This window comes from Cynocephalus volans, chromosome 8 (genome assembly GCF_027409185.1).
Source record: "Cynocephalus volans isolate mCynVol1 chromosome 8, mCynVol1.pri, whole genome shotgun sequence".
Taxonomy (NCBI): Eukaryota; Metazoa; Chordata; class Mammalia; order Dermoptera; family Cynocephalidae; genus Cynocephalus; species Cynocephalus volans.
Genome location: NC_084467.1, coordinates 140,266,598 through 140,285,669, shown reverse-complemented (window position 1 = coordinate 140,285,669; position 19,072 = coordinate 140,266,598). Strand labels below are relative to the sequence as shown.

The 19,072-nt window shown below is 43.0% G+C and overlaps 1 protein-coding gene and 1 pseudogene across 1 annotated transcript in view; both read right to left on the bottom strand.

The window, feature by feature from the left end:
* LOC134384026 (procollagen galactosyltransferase 2-like) overlaps positions 1 to 19,072 on the bottom strand; it is a 235,169-nt gene that overhangs the window by 182,817 nt on the left and 33,280 nt on the right. The window lies entirely within an intron of this gene.
* Positions 1,399 to 2,881, bottom strand: LOC134384846 (UPF0696 protein C11orf68-like; annotated as a pseudogene).

Sequence of the window (19,072 nt, the reverse complement as noted above, 5' to 3'; positions counted from 1 at the left end):
CATTTCCCAATAAAAGGAACCAGAGCTCTTTGAAGAAATGGCTAATCCCAGGTTTGGAGTAGGGAAGACATAAGATTATTCAGAAACATCCTATTGTTCCAGAGACTAAGGAAGTGCTCAAAGACTGAAGGAAACAGAGAGACACAAAAGCCAGCTTGAAGGGGCTCTCATTGGCCAAATAGGAGTCAATTTGAGCATCAAAAAGGGTAAACAATAATGGACTGTCATACACTGAATAAAAGTAATTTATGAGTTCATAGTGATATTAAAACAAAAAAAGGTAGGGGAAGGGGAGATACTTCTTTACAGAAGAATGACATCTAATAAATGTAAAATGAATGATAGACTTATAAAAGTCACTACCTTTGAATCACTAATATAAGAACTGATTCAGGCAAAATCATTAATGGTTGTTAAACCATTGAGTAAAAAGTTCTTGGCAAACAGGATATTTAGAGTCTCATAATATCACCCCACAGATTACTTATTAATTGCAACAAAGACCTTGCAACAAAGTCTGGCAGACACCATCTTAACCAAGCTATCAAACTTAACATCACCAATCACCAAATTGATAAAATGACATAAAGTATTTTCTGATGTGATACCCTGAGAACACAATATTAATTATGCAGTATTCTTGCCAAAAATGTTTAACTTGAATATAATCAAGAGAAAAGGACCAGACAAATCCAAATTATTAGACAAATCATAAAACAACTGGCAAACTACTGAAAAATGTCAATAACATGAAGACAAAAAATGTTGAAGGAACCATCCTAGATTAAACGATGACTAAATATAATGCGTGGTCTTTCCTTTGATCCTGGTCTAGAGGCCATTGTTAGAACTACTGGGAAAATTTGAGTCTCAACTCTGTGTTAGAAAATATTGTACCAACATTAAACTTCTTGAAGGTGGTAATGGCGTGGAGGTTATGTAGGAGAATGTTTTGCTCTTAGGAGAATAACCTGAAATATTTAGAGAGGGCTGAACTGTCATGATGTTTGCAACTTGCTTGCACAAGTTCAGCATTAAATGAAAGAAACTAAAAAAGGAAGGAAGGAAGGAAGGAAGGAAGGAAAGAGTTATGGGAAGATAGAGGTGTTTGAGACCCTTAAAAGAGTAAAAATGCTTAGATTTTATTGGCAATTCAGCTGTTCCTTCAGGGAGGGAAAGCTGCTGAGATTATCAGCAGCAGGGACCCCTGAGAGCACGAACTTGGCCTTGACAGGAGTAAATGAAGAGACATGAACAGCAGTACTTCCTCCATATCTGGCATTGTCAGCAAATGGGATTTTATTCAACCCAATCCATAACGGCTTTTGTTCTTCTTCTTCTTCTTTTTTTTTTTCAAGACACAGACCCAAGCTGGGTTTTATTGAAATACCAGGAGCAGGCACATGTCAAGGTAGCTCAGGAAGGGAGGAAGGTGGTGCAGGTTGTGTGAGGTGGCAGGAGTGGCAGGCCCCAAGTCCATGACTCTGGCATCCCCTCTCTGCCAGGAGATGTGTGGGCACAACTATGTCCCCACAAAATGCATGCTCAGGCCTGCATGGCCCCTGCCCCCTGGACTATTGAGGCTCCAAGGAGAGGAACTGGAAGCACTAAGTTTTCTCCCTTGAGGGAGGGAGGAAAGAAGGGGAGAATGCAGGAAATGGGGAGGTAGAGCTGGGGATGAGGGTGGCCAAGGAAGGCGCTCCTTCTCCTCTTGGGTGTCTGTACCCGACCTGTGGTCCTGGGCAGTGGAGGGGAGCAGCACTGAAGAGGGAGGCGGAGGGCCCGGCCCTCAGCGAGCCAGAGCCCCCAGCCTGTGGGGGCTTGAGTCAGCCCTAAATAGAGGGCAAAAGTTCAAGGACATCAAAGACGCAGGCGGTTCCCAAGTGACCTAGTCCTCAAAGCTGGGGGACTTGCCTTCCTGGGACAAGGAGGAGAAAGACAGGAGGATCCATCCCCAGTAAGGGGGCGGGGGGCACGAGCAGAGGATGATCTCCCCCACTTGGTCTCACTAGGTCAGTTCCACATTGTTGGCGCGGTCCAGCACACGGGAGCCACGGGCACTGCCCCCCAGCTGGAAACGGCTCTCATAGAGAGTGGGGCAGAGATGCCAGCGGTTGGCCCGGTAGATGCCCAGGTAGGTGTAGACATCAGGCTTGTACGTAAGCAATGCCTGCTTACGGATGGCTGAATCTGCCTCCAGTACACCTAAGCGGTCCGTGAAGTCATCCGTGTAAACACTGATGACCTGGCGCCCACCCTCTTTGGCCCGGGGGCTCACCTTGGCCACCTAAAGCCGGCCCTCAACCACGGCCCGGGCAATGCCAGCCCAGGCGTGGTCCAGCTTGAAGCCAGGTGCCAGGTGCATTAGCCACTTGCCCGAGAGCACGTGGTGAGTGATGGCCAGTTGGCGCAGGGTACCTGGTGTGATGGGCCGCCCACTGGTCTGCAGAGCCTCCCAGGCTGCCTGCAGACCCTGCACGTCGCCCGAGTTGGGGATGTAACCCTGCCCATAGGCTGCGATCCAGCCCACAGGCTCAGAGTTGGGTGAACCCGGGTCCCCATAGCGAGTAACTTGGGATGGTGGGTACTTGGCCAACCAGGAATCCAGCTCAGTGGCAGGCGTGGTGCGGGCATCAAACACCAGCCAAGGGTCCATGTCGGCTGCCATGGCCTCCGCAGCCAGATGCTCGCTCAGCAGTGAAGCCATCCTCACGGCCGCCTGGAGAGTCCTCTTCCTCCAGCTCCTCACCTGGCTCCATCCTGCTCCGGCCTTCGCTGCGTTCGGCGCCGGCCCAGCCCCGGGCCGGCTCCGCTCCTGCCGGGGAACCGCGCCGCTGCCTTCGCGCCCCGTCCCCGCCACGGCCGCCGCCGCAGCCGCCATCTTCGCTTTTGTTCTTCTTACATAAAGTTTTGGACATCACTGCTGCTCCAAAAGTAACAATTAAATCTTTAAGGGAGAAAATGTTCAGGAATGTTCAAGAGAAAAAAATAAATTGTTAAACAAAGCAAAGTGGAAATCCACATAGACAGAGAACAAACTTCTGTCCAACAGCAAGTAACTTGACACTGTAACTTAAGTCATAAGGTACAGAAAAATAGGGGATAGAGGTGTGTGACTAATATTTGAAGATCTTATTTTGTAAAATAGGTATTTGAATTAAAACTAGCCTTATTAAAAACATTATTCAAAAACTAGAGGGGATAACAATAACCAAATGGATCTACTTTCAAGTCTCTTCCTGAAATTGGATGAGAACCAGCTTCTCTCTTCACAACAAGGTCTAGGAGGGAGGGAGACCCACAGGCCCACCTGGCCATTCCGATACCTGGCGAGAGAGAGGTGATGTATGAAGCTGACAGGGAGCACCTTAGGACAAAGAAAGGGTAAAAAGGAGCACTGAGCAACTCCAGGAGGTGGGAAAGTGGTCCGGAAAGCAGCGTGAAAGAGGGCCACAGGCTCCATCGGGCTTGCGATTGTGCAGAGCAGCACAGCATGTCAGCGAAAATCACATCCATTGTGACACACAGCCACAAGCCACCAACATCCAGTAATAGCCATAAAGAGCACTGAGAGGCAAACCACTGACCCCATGATAGTTCTGAAGCACACATAGAGCAATTCCTGAAACTGAGAATCAGACTTAAGGCACCATATTCTTCACTCATGTATTACAAGTAAGAGTAAATATAAACGAAACAAAAAAACCACCTTGACTACAATGTCAGCTAAAAGTTACGAGAATTCTATATTACTCCTACATTTTTTAGAAATAGTGTAGGAGAACTTACATAGCATCTACTTCTTTCCTTCATTGTTGTTTCTTCGACAGGACTTAAAATTCTCCTAATCCTTCTGACAAAGTGTGTCTTATTGTACGAGGCACATTTTCCGGGTATACAGATTAAGCAGCTCCAAAACTTGCCTAAGCATCCACTTCTGACAAACATCCTTACAAATTAGCTGCTTGGAGTTTGCAGAGATACTTGTCTAATTAACTAGAGAAGCACAGACTAAAATACTCTCTTTATTGAGTTAAACAAATTTCTACACAGTTACTAGGCCGAGTTGCTAAGATTCCTTTTGTTCTCAGGCTCCCGAGGAAATGAACAAATCCTCCAGCTGTGGGGGGAGGGAGGCGCATCCCCACCGGTCTCTGATGTGCAAGACCATCTCTCCTGCACCTGCCCCAGAGGAAGAAGAGTGCAGCGGCCCCCCCAGCCCACTGCAGGAGGCTGGCACCCCCCACTGAAGACGAAACTGCCTGATCGCTCCTTTCCCCTTGCAAAGGGCAAACACACAGAAATCCACTTCTAACTGCTGCCTTTTAATCCTTCTGACAAACATGTGTTTCCGTTTGAATACATAATAACGAAAACATGTGGGCTCTGGGCTGTTCAGAGGGTTGGAGAGAGAGACAGCAAAGGCCCAGATGCAAGCTCTCTGGAGGAAACATGAGGCTCGTGTTAAGAGCTCTATTTTCAGAGCCCTGTATAACAATGCAACAGGGAGGTGCTTGTCCTGCACAAGATTCCACAAGCAACTAACTGCACAGAAAAACCTCTACAGCTGAGGTGGATTTTTCCATCGTGCTAGGAAACCGAGAACCCAGAATGTGTGAACCCCTTCGGAGAAGCTGGGGCACCCTGGCCCTTCTGTCAAGCCTGAAAGCTCCTTCCAGTCTTGGTGGAACATGAGTCTTGGGTCTGTCCTTTTTCCAATCAGACCAGGAAAGGCGCCCAGAAAGGTAAAAGACCTATAGCTAATGGATTCCCTGAAGAAAACAAATGATGTGAACAGACAGCTGGACACTGGGAGAGGTGACCTGCAAGTGATTTAGTCACTAATCAAACCGGAAAATCACTCTTTCTGAAAACACAGGCATGGTGCTGTGGTCTGGATGACTCTCCCCAAAACTCATATCTTGAAACTTAATCGTCAATATGACAGTATTAAGAGGTGGGGCCTTTAGGAGGTGATTAAGTCTGAGGGTGGAGCTTTCAAGGATGGGATCAGTGACCTTATAAAGAGGTTCAAGGCAGTGCCCTACCCGCTCAGGTCCCTTCTGCTATTTGAGGACGCAGTAACAAGGCTCCATCTATGGAGTGAAGACCAAGCTGTTACCAGACACCAAGTCTGCTGGCACTTTGATCTCGGACTTCCCAGCCTCTAAATCTGTGAGAAACAAATTTCTATTGCTTATAAACTACCCAGGCGAAAGTGTTTTGTTATAGCGGCTCAGACAGACTAAGGCACATGCGCTGGCTGGGAGACCCTGCTCCTGGGAGGTGAAGACCATTCCACCCTTGCTCAGTTCTCCCAACCACGGTGGATTCACACTTAACTCCGCTCCCTCTCTCTTTCCAGTCTCTCTGGTTCAGGCTAAGAGTATAAGAAGAGCTCAGCTTTTGAGCTATATTTACTTTTCTTTGAAGGTCATGTTGGGACAATGACTTACCTTCACCTCTAAAGAGCACCAGTACCTTCCAACCACTAAGAGGTCTTCCTCTTCCTCCTTTAGAGGGGCTTTAGCCCTGATACAACTTCAGTGCTCATAGTTGGTCCCCTCTCTGGCCATCAATTCTTGCTTGCTTTCTTTAGAGCTAGTAACTGAAATGGAAGAGCTGGTAGAAACTGGTGCAATATCCACCGTGGCCTCGGAAGAAAGTGTGGCCATTTCTCACCCTAACACTGCCCATGTGCTTTCCTTCTGATTCTGCTTCTAGTTCCTATTTCCCCTTTATCCTCTTATCTAGTTGTGCAAGTTAGCAAAGGCCCATGAGTCTTGCATTCAAAAGCAAATTAAGACAAAGGTAAACACATACTGGAAATGTGATCAACAGCATGTGCAGGGATCTCGTTGGCCAATGAAGTTCTGAGTTAAAAAATGCATTGTCACCGTTGCGTGGAAGCACATAGAGCAGAACAATAAATAAACATGTCCATAGGATGACATAGCTTACTGCTTAGCTGTGGACCAAAAAAAAAAAAAAAAAAAAAAAAAAAAATTGAGATTTATCTGGCAATGCCTAAATACACTGACATTTCTCTGTGTCCCAGAGGTCAGTTTTCATTCTGAAGACTTGGCTCTTAAACTCATAGCCAACTTGAAATAATTAGAACTGGCTCGTTTATTTTTACAAGTCCTGCTGAGGTTGTTAGGGCTAAACTCACATGGGTGAGTGTGGGGCCACTGGAACCATATTAAAGATACAAACTGAATCTCTCAGCAGATGGAACACAGATATTGAGAACATGGGACTCACGATCACTCCCGTTCAGGCTAAACCTCAAGGAATGTTCTCAGCTTCCCTGCACCCTGGAAAGTCTAGATCTCTGACACTATAGAACAACAGGACTGCAATCAGTGGGGCAAGAAGATGGTAACTTTGGGCAGCAATTGATCTTTGCTGTCTGAGAACCTGCAAAATTCGTTCTCCAGAGGCTCAAGGGAAAGATGATGGAATGAATATCAAAGTTAGTCACCATCTGGATAATTATCACCACGACTAGTGAGTTGGCAAAAGTGGATTTTCCAACTCAAGGCTTTGAACACCAAACTACCCTCTTAAGTGCCTCTTGTTTTTATCCATCAAGGAGGACTTATTGGTGTCCAAAATAAAGAGCTCCACCTAAAAATAAAATTCCACTTGTGGAAGCAAGTAGTAAAGTTCATTTTAAAGGAAGGTCACGTCGTCAAGTCCCATGACTTCTGTGTCTGTTCTCAGGGAAAGCCTCACCAGCAGCAGATCTGCCAAAGGAGAGATGCTCAACCACTAGGCAGAGTATACCAACGGGTTCCCGCTTCCTGGTTACCAGGTGGAGTTCTAGCTAAAGATCTGGAACCCATCTACCAGGTGGAAACTAGATATAGATGTGGTTTAAGGACACAGATGTGGATTGGGAGGCTGGAAATTTCTCCCAACAAACGCCTTTCTCTAGGTCCTACCAAGTCAGCTAGTTGCAATTCTTCCTAATGAACAAAGAAATCAGAAAAATTCACTTCTCGTGAAACCACCAAAATAAATGTTTATACTCCCTCAACATCTCTCCTCAGTATGCCCCGTTTCATCCCAGAAACAATCATAGACATGACATACCTGAAGCCTGGGTAAGTGATGTAGAAAGAAATATTTGATTCTGGAAATGCAAGCAACCAGCCAATTTCATTCCTAAAGGGCAGGATTTTTCCCTAATGGTAAAATTCACCGATGGACCAGTTCACAGTTCATTCAAAAGCCTATTACCGTCTTATTAAAATTGAGATGAACTTAATTAAACATATGACAAAGGAGCCATTTCTTGATACTTTCAATTCTCAGCTTTATTTTTCTTCTCTTTGTGTTAAGAACCTCTCAACTTTTATGTCATGCACTATCCCATTCTAAGCTAAGTTAGGCATTATTTTTATTTCCCCTGTTATGTAAAAGAAGGCCGAGGATGAAAGGTTATGACTTGCTCAAGTCATGCATATGGTACGTGCTATGGATTGGATGTCCCCCCCAAACTCACTGAAGCTTGAGCCCCACTGTGACAGTGTTAAGAGGTTGGGAAATCCTACTATGGTAATTGAAAGATGGGGCCTTGAAGAGGTGCTTAGGTTGTGAGGACTATGCCCTAGTGAGTGGATTCATCTACTGATGGTTTAATGGTGGTCATGCCTGTGGTTCTGATGGCTTTAAAAGCAGAGCACACGAGAAGCTCTCTCTTGCTCCGCCACCTGCCATGTGAGACCCTGCATTGCTGTGTAGAGTCATCACCAACAAGGCCCTCGTCAGATATGTTCCCTGGACTTTGGGCTTCCTAGCCTCTGAAACTGTATGTAATATTGTTTCTCTACAAATGACTCAATTTCAGGTACTTCTGTTATAAGCAACAGAAACAGACTGATACAGTAGGTGTTGGAGCCTGGACTTTTCCTTCAGGCCTTCTGACCCCCCAAACACAGTCTCCCTCACCACGCTTGCCCCGCAGAGAGAGGAAGCCCGGGAAGCACCTGTCAAATTGGTAGGACTTCTCTACCTTGTCAAGGGTATTAATCAACATGACCAATATGATCACCTCAGAATGAACGGATGTAAATGTCCGAGCAGGAAACAAAACAAGGAAAGTGGGAAGATTCATCAATCTCCTGTAAGCTTTGCTTAGGTTTACTTCAGCATAATTTTCCTTGGAGTTAAAACCCTTGGCATTCTATGAAAATATCAACAGCAGTGTCTGAGACAAGACAAATATGTTTCTCATTTGTCTAAGTACCTTTTTTCCCTGTTTTTTTCCCCTCCGTCCCTTGCACATTCTTCTTCCCACTTCTTTTTCACCCACTTTTAATTTCCCCTTTTCTCGTTCTTACCAGATTTTCCAATTCCATTAAGATCTTTATTTTGTGGATATGCTCTGAAGACGTACAGTTACCAGTTAAATGTTCCTCCCTGGTCAAGAACGGAAGCTCGATACTAAAGAGGACACAGCAGGACCCAGGAAGACTTTCTCCAGGAGCCCTGAACCTCTCCAAACTCCTAATGCCTCAGGTTAGATTAGACACACCATACCTGTAATGATTCGTCAATACCCTGCTCCTACTTAGAGCATTGCACTTGCTCAGGTATTATAATTAACTATTTCTTTCTGCATTACCAGCCTCTCTTCCCTGAGAACAGGGACTGTCCCACTACCTAAAGAGTTTACCATACAAAATAGGCACTTGTCATGGGTTTGATGAATGAATGAATGAACAATTTCAGGGGGACTTTTTCCAACCCCAATGCCTACAAGGCTGAGCACAGATAACATGAAGCAGTGACATGGGCCGTGGATGAGCCACCAGTGAGAGAAGAGGACTGTTAAGAATGGGCACAGGCAGGCCCTGTCTGATTGTTGCCATGCTGGAATGTGTGCCCAGAAATGCTACATTTTCCAATTGTTTCAAGAGAAGCCAGCTATCAGGGTTGTAGAGATTAAAAGTCTATTTATAACCTACAAAAACTTTTAGGGTGAAATGCCATGAAAATATTCCAAACTGGCAGGTTCTCTCTAGAAACCACGGACCCAACACAAAGATCACATTATTTCAGCTCTTAACAGCGAAGGCCCATCCATCTACACATGCTCAGGGCACATAGTTCAGTAATTAAATGTTTCAGATATGGCTGGTAGAATAGCAATCATATCACTTCCCTGCTTTCGCAAACACAGAAAGCATTTCTGATGAGACAGGGAGGACAAACACGCACAGGTTGAGCAATAATTCTCTCAACCAGTCTAATATTGATAGAATTGGAAAAAAGTAATGCGGGCACCATGGAATGAGTTTAAGTGTACACCTCCCACAAGTACCACATATACCTTCTCTGTCCCTCTGGATTTGCCTATTCTGTACCTTTCATATAAATGGAATCATACATTTGTGGCCTTTCATTCCTGGTTTCTCTCAGACAGCATAATGTTCTCAAGATTCATCCATGTTATAGCATGTATCAGTATTTCACTTCTTTTTATGCCTAAATAATATTCCATTGTATGGATATACCACATTTTGTTGTCCACTTATCAGTTAATGGACATTTGGGTGTTTTCACTCTTCAATTATTATAAAAAATGCTGCTGTGAACACTCACAGACAAGTTTTTGTGCGGACATATATTTTCATTTCCCTTGAGTATTACTGCCGAAATTTTAAATATTATGGAAAAAGAAGAAAATATCTTTTTATTTTATTTTTTACCATTTATGGATAACTGACTATGTTCCAGGCACTAAGCTGGACACTTCTTTAATCTTTAACGTAATTATCAAGTAGATACTATTATCTCCATTTTATAGATGAGGAATCTGAGGCTCAGAGACTCTCTCCCAAAGCTTGTTCTCTTTTCACTTGTACTTCATTCCTGATATATAATTTTCTTAATTTTTGAAATTCTCAGTTTTCTGTTCCAATGCAGCAGAGAGGGATTCTTTATGAATATCTTGATTGGACATGACACGGGTAGATGCAAGGACCCCTGTTGTGAGCATGCAAGAACAGTCAGGTCTTGGCAGAGTTGCTGGGCAGCAAAGCTGGAACAGGACAAGGATGAGCAAACCTTGAGGAGAAGCCCAGCACTCCCTAAGGGTCAGACTGGATGGACGCCACCATGTAAACAGCCGGTCCTCAAGCCTGGCAGGGCAATGCTACGGCAAAACGTGGAATCTATGAAGCATGAGGTCATGGTAAGCTGGAGCCAGTGTGACCACAGAGAAAGTCACAGCCCAAGGACTGCACTTGCTAAATGAAGCAATCCCCGACAGGGAGGGCCTCACCACCAGGAGCTGCTCTGTGTGAGGAGAACTGGCTGAACCACAGTGACAATGGAAAGGCAAAGCAGTCCCTCAGATCAAGGGTCAGGAGAGAATTAAAGGAAGTGTCCGTGCTTTGAGCAGAGAGGTTTGCTTTGATTTGCTCCTTTCTGGAAACAACTGCAGTAAAAAATAACAGTAAATATTTTAGTTACCCATTGATCCTGAGTTACCTGACACTACTATTTAACCAACTATGCCCTAATCAAATAAAAAGCATAAAGTCAGGAGATACGCTCTTCTATCAACTAGCTTTATAACTTTAATGAGTTTACATGAACTCTCTGTGCCTTGTTTTTTCCATCTGTATAGTGGGTCAATAATATCTGCTGTGTCTGCCTAGCTCAGTGGGTTACTGTGAGGAGCCAAGAGCATGTGAAGGAGCTTTCATGAACACTTTCCTTGAAAGTTGGCCTTTCTCTGGCTGTCCCCAATACACACACCCCCTCATATAAGAAATAACACAGCCTGTTGAATCAGTTCTTAAGACACAGTTGACAAAGTTCAACACACGCACTTAAGGCAAACAAACCAGAATTAACACAGTTTACCTTTAAAAAAAAAATATATATATATATATATATATACACACATGCCCATTTAAACACAGAGAAAATGAAAGACTAGTACGGCAAAGACTGCTGGTTATCTCGATATCAGTTCTCCTCTTCTTGCCTGGTAATAGAATATTTACTGAGTCTATGACCACCCAGTTTCAAGTGCAGACGGTGAGCTCCTTGACAGCAGGGATATTAGTCTGTTATGTTCGTTCCTCCATCCCTAGCACTTCACAGTGCCTGGCAGGTAATATGTGCTCAACAAATATTTGTTGAGTGGTTCCTTTCTTATCAAATAAGGACTATGAAAACACCTGCACAGTCTCTCAGTTGGACAGATGCCGGCTACACACCTCTGTGCACCTACTATGTGCCAGGAATCATGGCACCTCTGGAAAACAACACCTTGTCACTGATGTTAAGGCGCACACAGTTTCTCATAGTTGAATGGGAAATACAAGTGCATAAATAAATAACTGTAATTCTGTGTGATGTCAACAATGCTATTCATATGACAAGGTCTCCAAGCGCTAGAGAGCAAGGAACAGCTGGAAAGGGGTGTGGGGGTCAGGGGAGGAGGGAGCTAGGGAGGTTTCTGGAAGAATGAGAAGTCTGAACTAGGATTTGAAGAATGAGTAGGTATTTAGGGGGAGGGGAAGGTAGAAAGAAGAATAATCCAGAAGGAGGAGCAACATGTGTGGAGGCAGAGGTTATAAAAGAGTGTGATGTGTTTGTGGAACTCCATGTACATCTGTTGGGCTAGGAGGTTGGTCAAGGGGGTGAGGTGGCTGTGGAAGGCCTGGGGAACGCCGCTGTCAGGGATTTGTAGGTACGGGAAGCAGGGAAGAGGTGTGCCCCACTTCCCCAGGTCTCTAGCATCGTGTCCTGCTTGAGAAAATAAACTGGTGAATAATTCTCTGAAATAATGTATTTTCCCAGATTGTGATAGGTATTGGCTTTAGCACTAATTTATTCTTTGAATTCCTCAAAGGAAATGCTGAAAATACATATGGAGTACTGGCCTACTTTATTCCATTATCACACACAGCTGCCACATAGGCTGGGTTTTCTGGGCAAGGTGTGATTTCCAACATTCCGACCCATTTTCTTCATAACTGTATTTGTACCTCTACCTTACAGCTAGATAGCAGGATAAGTTCTAGTGTCCTACAGCACTGCAGGGTGTCTGTAGTCAATTGTTTATTATGTATTTTCAAATAACTAGAAGAGAGAATATTGAATATTCCCAACACAAAGAAATGATAAATGTTTGAGGTGATGGATATGCGAATTACCCGGATTTGAGTATTACGCATTGTACACATGAATCAAAATACCACACTCTACCCCACAGATTTCAAAAACACTGTGTCTGGTACATAGTAAACACTTAGCATGTGCTTGTGGGATGGCTAAGTGAACAGATAAATGTTTCCATAAATTAATGACAAAATGAAAATATGGTGACTGTATTCAAAAGAAGCAACAAATCTATACCAGAATAATACTAACCCCATATAAAGCATTTTAATTTTTTAAAAGCCCCTAAATTTTTTCTTGCTACAGTGCTTGTTTCTTCACTGAAAAAGCTGGACTAGAAACATGAACAGAAAGAAAAAGCACCCAATTTGCGAACCAAACTAAAGACTGTTTTCCCAGAGTCACCCAGAATGAGAACTTGGCTCTGGCTAATGAAAAACTTCAGTCCAGTTCATCGCTGTTACCAAGTACCTGTTGCCCTGGCTCCAGTAACAACACGCCCAGCCAGCTCAGGAGGAAAAGGGAAAATATTTGTCTTGAATCTACCTGCTTTGAAAAGTTTTAAGTCTGGTTTTCCCATATCACTTCACTTGTGGTTTTTTTACATGGTGGGGCCAGGTGGGAAGACCACTGTCTGGCAGGTGTTAGACACCTGTTCATATCCTATACTCATGCCCATGTGCAAGTTGAAGAAATATTTTTGAGGAGTTTTGAGTTATTTTAGTTGTGGTGTCCAGGCAAACTGGAGACTATTCTGATGGTATTTTTGTTTTTCCATCTCTACTGTGGAAAACTACTAGCAGAGGGAAGGAACACCGTGTGCTTCAACATGTCCAGGGTCCGTGTGGCTTTGTAACATGCTCCTGGGGAGGGGTGCATGCACAAATACAGTCTAGACACACTTCGCTACTGCAGTTACTACTCACTGTAGTAGCTCTGCAGAGAAGGGGGTGGCCAGAGCAAACCTCAGCTGAGCGTGCACTCGCAGCCAGGCACCAGACTATCCTCTGTCACATCTCACTTAATCCTCAAGACAACCATACGAGGCAGTGTGCTTACTATCCCTCTTATACAGATGAGGAAAATGAGGTCCTGAGAGGTGACAGCGTGCCCGGCGTCTCAGAAGCAGTAGGAGTTAGAGTCAGCCTTGAATCACACAGGTGCACTCACATGACTGCCCCATCAACCACTATGCCAAGGGTCTTATTTTGAAACTGTACTTTGGAGTGAGGTTTAAAACAAAAGGAGACATTTTAAAGAGGGTAGAAGGTAAATTGTAATTCTGTGTTCACAGTGCTGGGTCTGTCAACAGGCTTTATGTTATCAGCAATATTGCCATTGCCACAGGGCACTGAAGTTACTTTAGAGCTCCCATGGGTCACTGGTGTCTTCATGTCTCAGGAACAGTCAACCAAGAGCTCATAATTTAGAATAATGTTGTAAGAGCAAATGGCACTATTGACTGCTCTCTTGTTTCTCAAAACTTTCCCTTAACTTGGTTATTTCCTTTCACACAGATAAGTTTAAGGACCTTTGCCCTTGCTGTGAATGGAGAAATGGGATTTAGAGAAAGGATGTCCGAGATGCTAGCTTTTTAAAAGCCTGCTCTAGAGTTCATCTGATGACTTTGGCAGGTTGGACAAGGATCCTGGGCCCTAGACTTCCAAGGTGCAGAAGACTTCTCTGACCTCCCCAAATGGGTGAGAAATCCCTGGTTATATGATCTTTTGGTACCATGTACTTCTTCTCTCTAGTATGTGTCAGAGTTGCAATTCTGCATTTATTTCTGTGGTATTGAATAACTTTCTTCTCCCCTCCTGGTCTGTAAGCTCCATGGGGGCAGGTGTATGTCTGTCTTTGCTCGTCACTGTATCCTCAAGGCCAGAACAGTGCTTGGCATCAGCACCAAATAAAGTGTTGCTAAGTGAATAACTGAATGCAAGAATGTTGTCCTTGGCCTTTTGTTTTTTATCACTAAATATTTAAAATGTGGATACTTCACCAGTGAGAATGAAACACAATCAGACAAGGTCGGTGAAATACCTTTTGGGGCACTCCCTTTCTGTTCCATAATCAGTACCTGGAAAGTTTGATTTTCATGTGGGCCCTGGAAACAGGCAGGAGTCAGATGCTGTTTGGTATTAAGTTGTTGAGAGGCTCTGGGGGAGCCCAGTAACCTGTCTGGGAGGAAGTGGGAAATGTGATCAGTTGCTCTGAAGGAATCACCAGGAGACATTTGACCAGGACAGAGCTCGAGCAGATGAAATGTGGTCGACGGTAAATATGGCAACAGGTGTGTCACGCTCCTTCCCGGCTTTCACTAGGGTGTGTCCTTTGAGCCAAATTGGAAATCCAGTGAGAGGACTTGGCACCCATAGTTGTAAATAGAGTCCAGGCCCAGCCAATGCAGGGAGAAGGCTGAAACCTCCCTTTCAGACCCGCAAGAGGACCCCATGGCTCCCCAGGACCAAGCAGACCAAAGGAAGCTCTCACTGCTCTTCCTCCCAGCCCCAGGTCCAGCCACATCTAAGGCATGCTCTAGTCTTTAGCTGCCACCATGTTCTTCTGGAGGCACCATGAGAAGGAAGCCAACAGCGTCCAACATTCAATGTTCACCTCCCCAAATTTCCCAACTAGTTTTTCAATTGTCACAATAAATTATCTGATAACATGTCACTGGTGAAATTCTTATTTGCATTTCCACATGCTGATGTTTAGAGAGAGAATTAGGCATTACCAGAGCCAGATTCAAACTTACCGACCCACGGTTCTTTGCTAGAGGATCACAGCACAGCCTGAGAGAAGCCAACATTTTCATCAGGATTGTTATTTGTATGAAGACATAACAGAAGCCTTTTGGTGTAATGTAACACTCAAGATAAGACTCTGGTAGAATGAATCACATGTATTTTCTCGTTTAATCCTTACAACATCGTAGGAAGTAGTTATTCTCCCCATTTTATGGATGAGAAAACAGTCACAAAGCTACTAAGTGGCAGACCCAGGACTCAAGCCTAATTAACCCAGAAACTAAAGGGGAATTTTCAAAAGCAATGGTTAAGGAGATTTCCTTGTGATAAGGTCTCAAAGGCAGTAATAACAAAATACTTGGCATAAAATCAAGAATCTTATATTTAGTCAGATTTTAAAAACTGAAAATAAAGTCAAGTGTATCTGACTTTAGACTGTCTATAGATGGATTCCATTATGTCTAGGAGGCTGTGTAGCGAAGTGACTTCTGTAATCCTTCAACTATTTAATCCCGGCTCAATTGCTTTACAACTTTAAGCCTTAGTTTTCTCATTTGTATTGTAAAGACTAGCACATAACCTATGGAAAGAATAAACTTATTAGAAAGAAACAAAATGGAGAAAAATAGTAACATGAGTACATAATATCAAGTCTTTTTTTGGAGTTTCCAAATTTATGTAGCAAGAAATTGCAAATATAAGTAGTTCATTAATAAAAGTAATATGGACTATCATTCAATAAAAGGCATTTGGACTTGTTTCAGTGGAAAAAATCTTCCAAACAAACAGAATTTTTAAAAATCTTATTTGCAAAAACGGTTTTTGAATCCCAAATCTATAGTGAACAATTCCAAATATATTTGTATATAGTCATGCCTTAACACAGATAAACAAAAATCTTAAATAGAACCTTAGCAAAGTAGAACATAACAAATGTGTTTAACTCAGTAAAGAAAAGTATCCACCTGAGCTGTCTGGGGGTGGTTGGGAGGGACAGGGAAATAAATCCCCGGGTGTCTTCACAGACTTCATTTTCAAGCAGGACATTCTGCGAGGGACAGGGACAGCTCAGCCTCAGGAAGCCAGAGCCACGACAGGCCAGCGAGGGCTCAAGCGCTTCTTACATTATTACCTTGCGTGTTTGCTGCCAGGCGTGTTGTTTTGTTTGTTTGTTTGTTTTTGGTTTGACTTTTTCTAAGGAAAGCTTCTGGGTTTTCTTCCCAATTTTTCCATTTAATATCCCAATTTACTTAAAATATTCCACTGCCTGAGTACCTGTAACTGTATTGTCTTCATTTATACTCTTTTAATTGTACTTTTATGGGGTGTTCTAATTTACCATCTCTCCTTATTCTGTTTATGAATCTTATATAAAAAAAAAAGTACAGCCCTTTTTATCATGTTTTTAAACTCCTAACCTTTTACTCCTTATTTCTTGCCCTTAATTTTTAATCTCAAAGATAATATGTATGTTTTTAACTTTTCAAACTTATTGAGTGTTGTTCATTTTAACTCGTTTACCTGCATTATCTCATTAAACAAATCTTATGTTTATTTTATTTTAAATCTTCTAGTATTCTTTTTTAGCCCTATTCTAACTGGTTTGACTCTCCAATACTTGATACACTGTCGGGCCCATGCGAGGCAGGCCATGAATATTAGAAATTCACAACTCTGCTCTGGACTACAGCAGTCTCAACTCAATCAGTGAGCCCCACGCTGGGGAAGAGGGCCACAGGCTCTCCCAAGCCTCAGGGACATGACTTGCTCTGCACCCTGTGCGTGTGATCCCTTGGGGATAACAAAAGAAAATCTGTATGATGAAGGGAATGCAGAAGCCGAAATTGATAATGTTCAGCAGCTGCTAGAAGCTGGATGCCCCTCTAATGATGAGGTGATTTAAAGATATAGGCAGTGACTGAGTTTCCGTGCTCAATAAAGAGACCCAAAAATCATGACTGACGAGGCAAAATGGAGTGAAAGCTCTATGAAGATGCAATGAGGTGACGTGGCTCAAAACATTGGACTCTGGAGCTCTCAAAAGGGAAGGACATTTTCTGCCAAGTTATCACTCCTTAGACAAAAGAAATGTTTTGACATCCCTGCAGGCTCCATGAATTAATTCTCCACCTCGAGAACAAAGGCCTGCCTGCCTCAAGGGGAGAACATGTCTTATCTGCCTTCGAATCTCAGTGCACTGGCCTTTTCTTTCTTTTTTTTTTTTTTTGTCTTTTTCGTGACCGGCACTCAGCCAGTGAGCCCTGGTCATTCCTATATAGGATCCGAACCCGCGGCGGGAGCGTCGCAGCGCTCCCAGCGCCACACTCTCCCGAGTGCGCCATGGGCTCGGCCCGCACTGGCCTTTTCTAAACATAGGGCAATGGCACTCACTGGAAAAGTCGGCAGTTCTCTCTCAAGTAGGAAATACCTGCTGAGAGAAACTGAAGGATGAGTTTGGACACACAGCAGGTGTCTGAGATCCTAACAAAGGAAAGACTACGCGGGCTGAAGGAGATGACCTATAACAGGTAAGGTGAACGTGCACTGCAGGTCAGGCAGTCAAAATATTAACTACCTAGGCTTGTTTACATTCTTGAGCTTTATTCTTGAAAGAATTTCAATAGTATAATGCCTAAATCAAGAAGGGGGACAGTACATATTACACGAATGAATGAATGGAGAAGTGAATAAATGAATTCATGGCGTGTGACAGTGGCAAGCAGCAGAAATATCTCTATAAAACAAGAGGTCTGGCCCCAGGTCCTCCATCAACCTAGTGTGGAATATGAAGCAAATAAATTTGCCTCTCAAATATATTTTCTGAAAAATGAAACTACCTTTTGCTTAACAGAGGTGTTGTGAAGATAAATAAAAAATTAAAAGATTCATTGGACAATATTACAGAAAGGTAAGACACTATATCAATGGTTATATTTCTTACTCTAAACTATATCATACAAAAATGTATACAACATGATTAGAATGATAAAAGAATCCATGTACAAGCCACCTCGCTTGAGCAGTGGATACCTTTGAGGTCCCCTGTGTACCTTCCCTAGTCACTCTTCCTCCCTGTCCACCAATAATCTCTAATATCAACTTTTGGTTATTAATTTCCTTGCTTTTCTTTATAGTTTTACCAGGAATGTAGGTAGCTTCAAACGAAGTATACTTTAGACTGCTTTTGAACTTTACATAGATTCCTACTACATGTATTTTCTGTGGCCTTGACATTGACTTTGAAATTCACACATGTTGATGCTTGTATCTGCAGTTAATCAACTCACTGTCAATGCTGTAACAGTTCATTCTATTATTATACCATAATTTAGCGATTTATTTGACTATCAATGAACTTTCAGGCTGTTTTCAGAGTTTTGCTCTTGCAAATAATGCTGCTGTGACCTTTCTTGTATGTATCCCTTGAGGTATATGGAAAATAGTGTATTTAGGAGTGGAATTCCTGGGTCATAGGTCTGAGCATGTACAACATAACTAGGGAATGCCACATTGTTTTTAAAGTAATTGCAGCAATCTGTACTCCCAATCAGCAGTATATGCGACTGCTTGTTGTACATCTCCAGCAATATTTGTTGTCAGGCTTTAAAATTTTTGCCGGTATGGCTGGTAAAAAACAATGTCTCATTGTCATATTCATCTGTATCTCCTTATTACTGGTCAGGTGGGGGACACTCCACTTATTTATGGTTCTTTGTGTTTCCTCTTTTGTGAATACCTGTTTGTATTTTTTTGCTCATTTTTCTATTAAGTTCTTTGATTTTTCTTATTTATTAAAGGAGTTCTTTGTTAATTCGCAATATTATTCCTCCATCAGTTGCAGAATAATTTCTTTATGGATTGTTTTTCCACTATTTTTATGGTGTCTTTTGATAAAAGCCTCCCCCCCATCTAGTTGTTTTGCTTTAGGAATGACTTGGGTGTTTTTGGTTCTTTGCTCTTTCAGAAAAATCTTATAATCAGCTTCTCGGGGCTCATGAAAAATCCCCTTGGAATTTTAATCAGAATTGCATTAAATCTATGGATCAGCCTGGAGAGATTAACAATTTCACTGAGATTTCCTATCTATGAACATCTATGCTTCCCCATTGTATTAGTCCATTTATGTTCCTTATACCAAAGTACACAGAACTGGGTGATTTATAAAGAAAAATAAC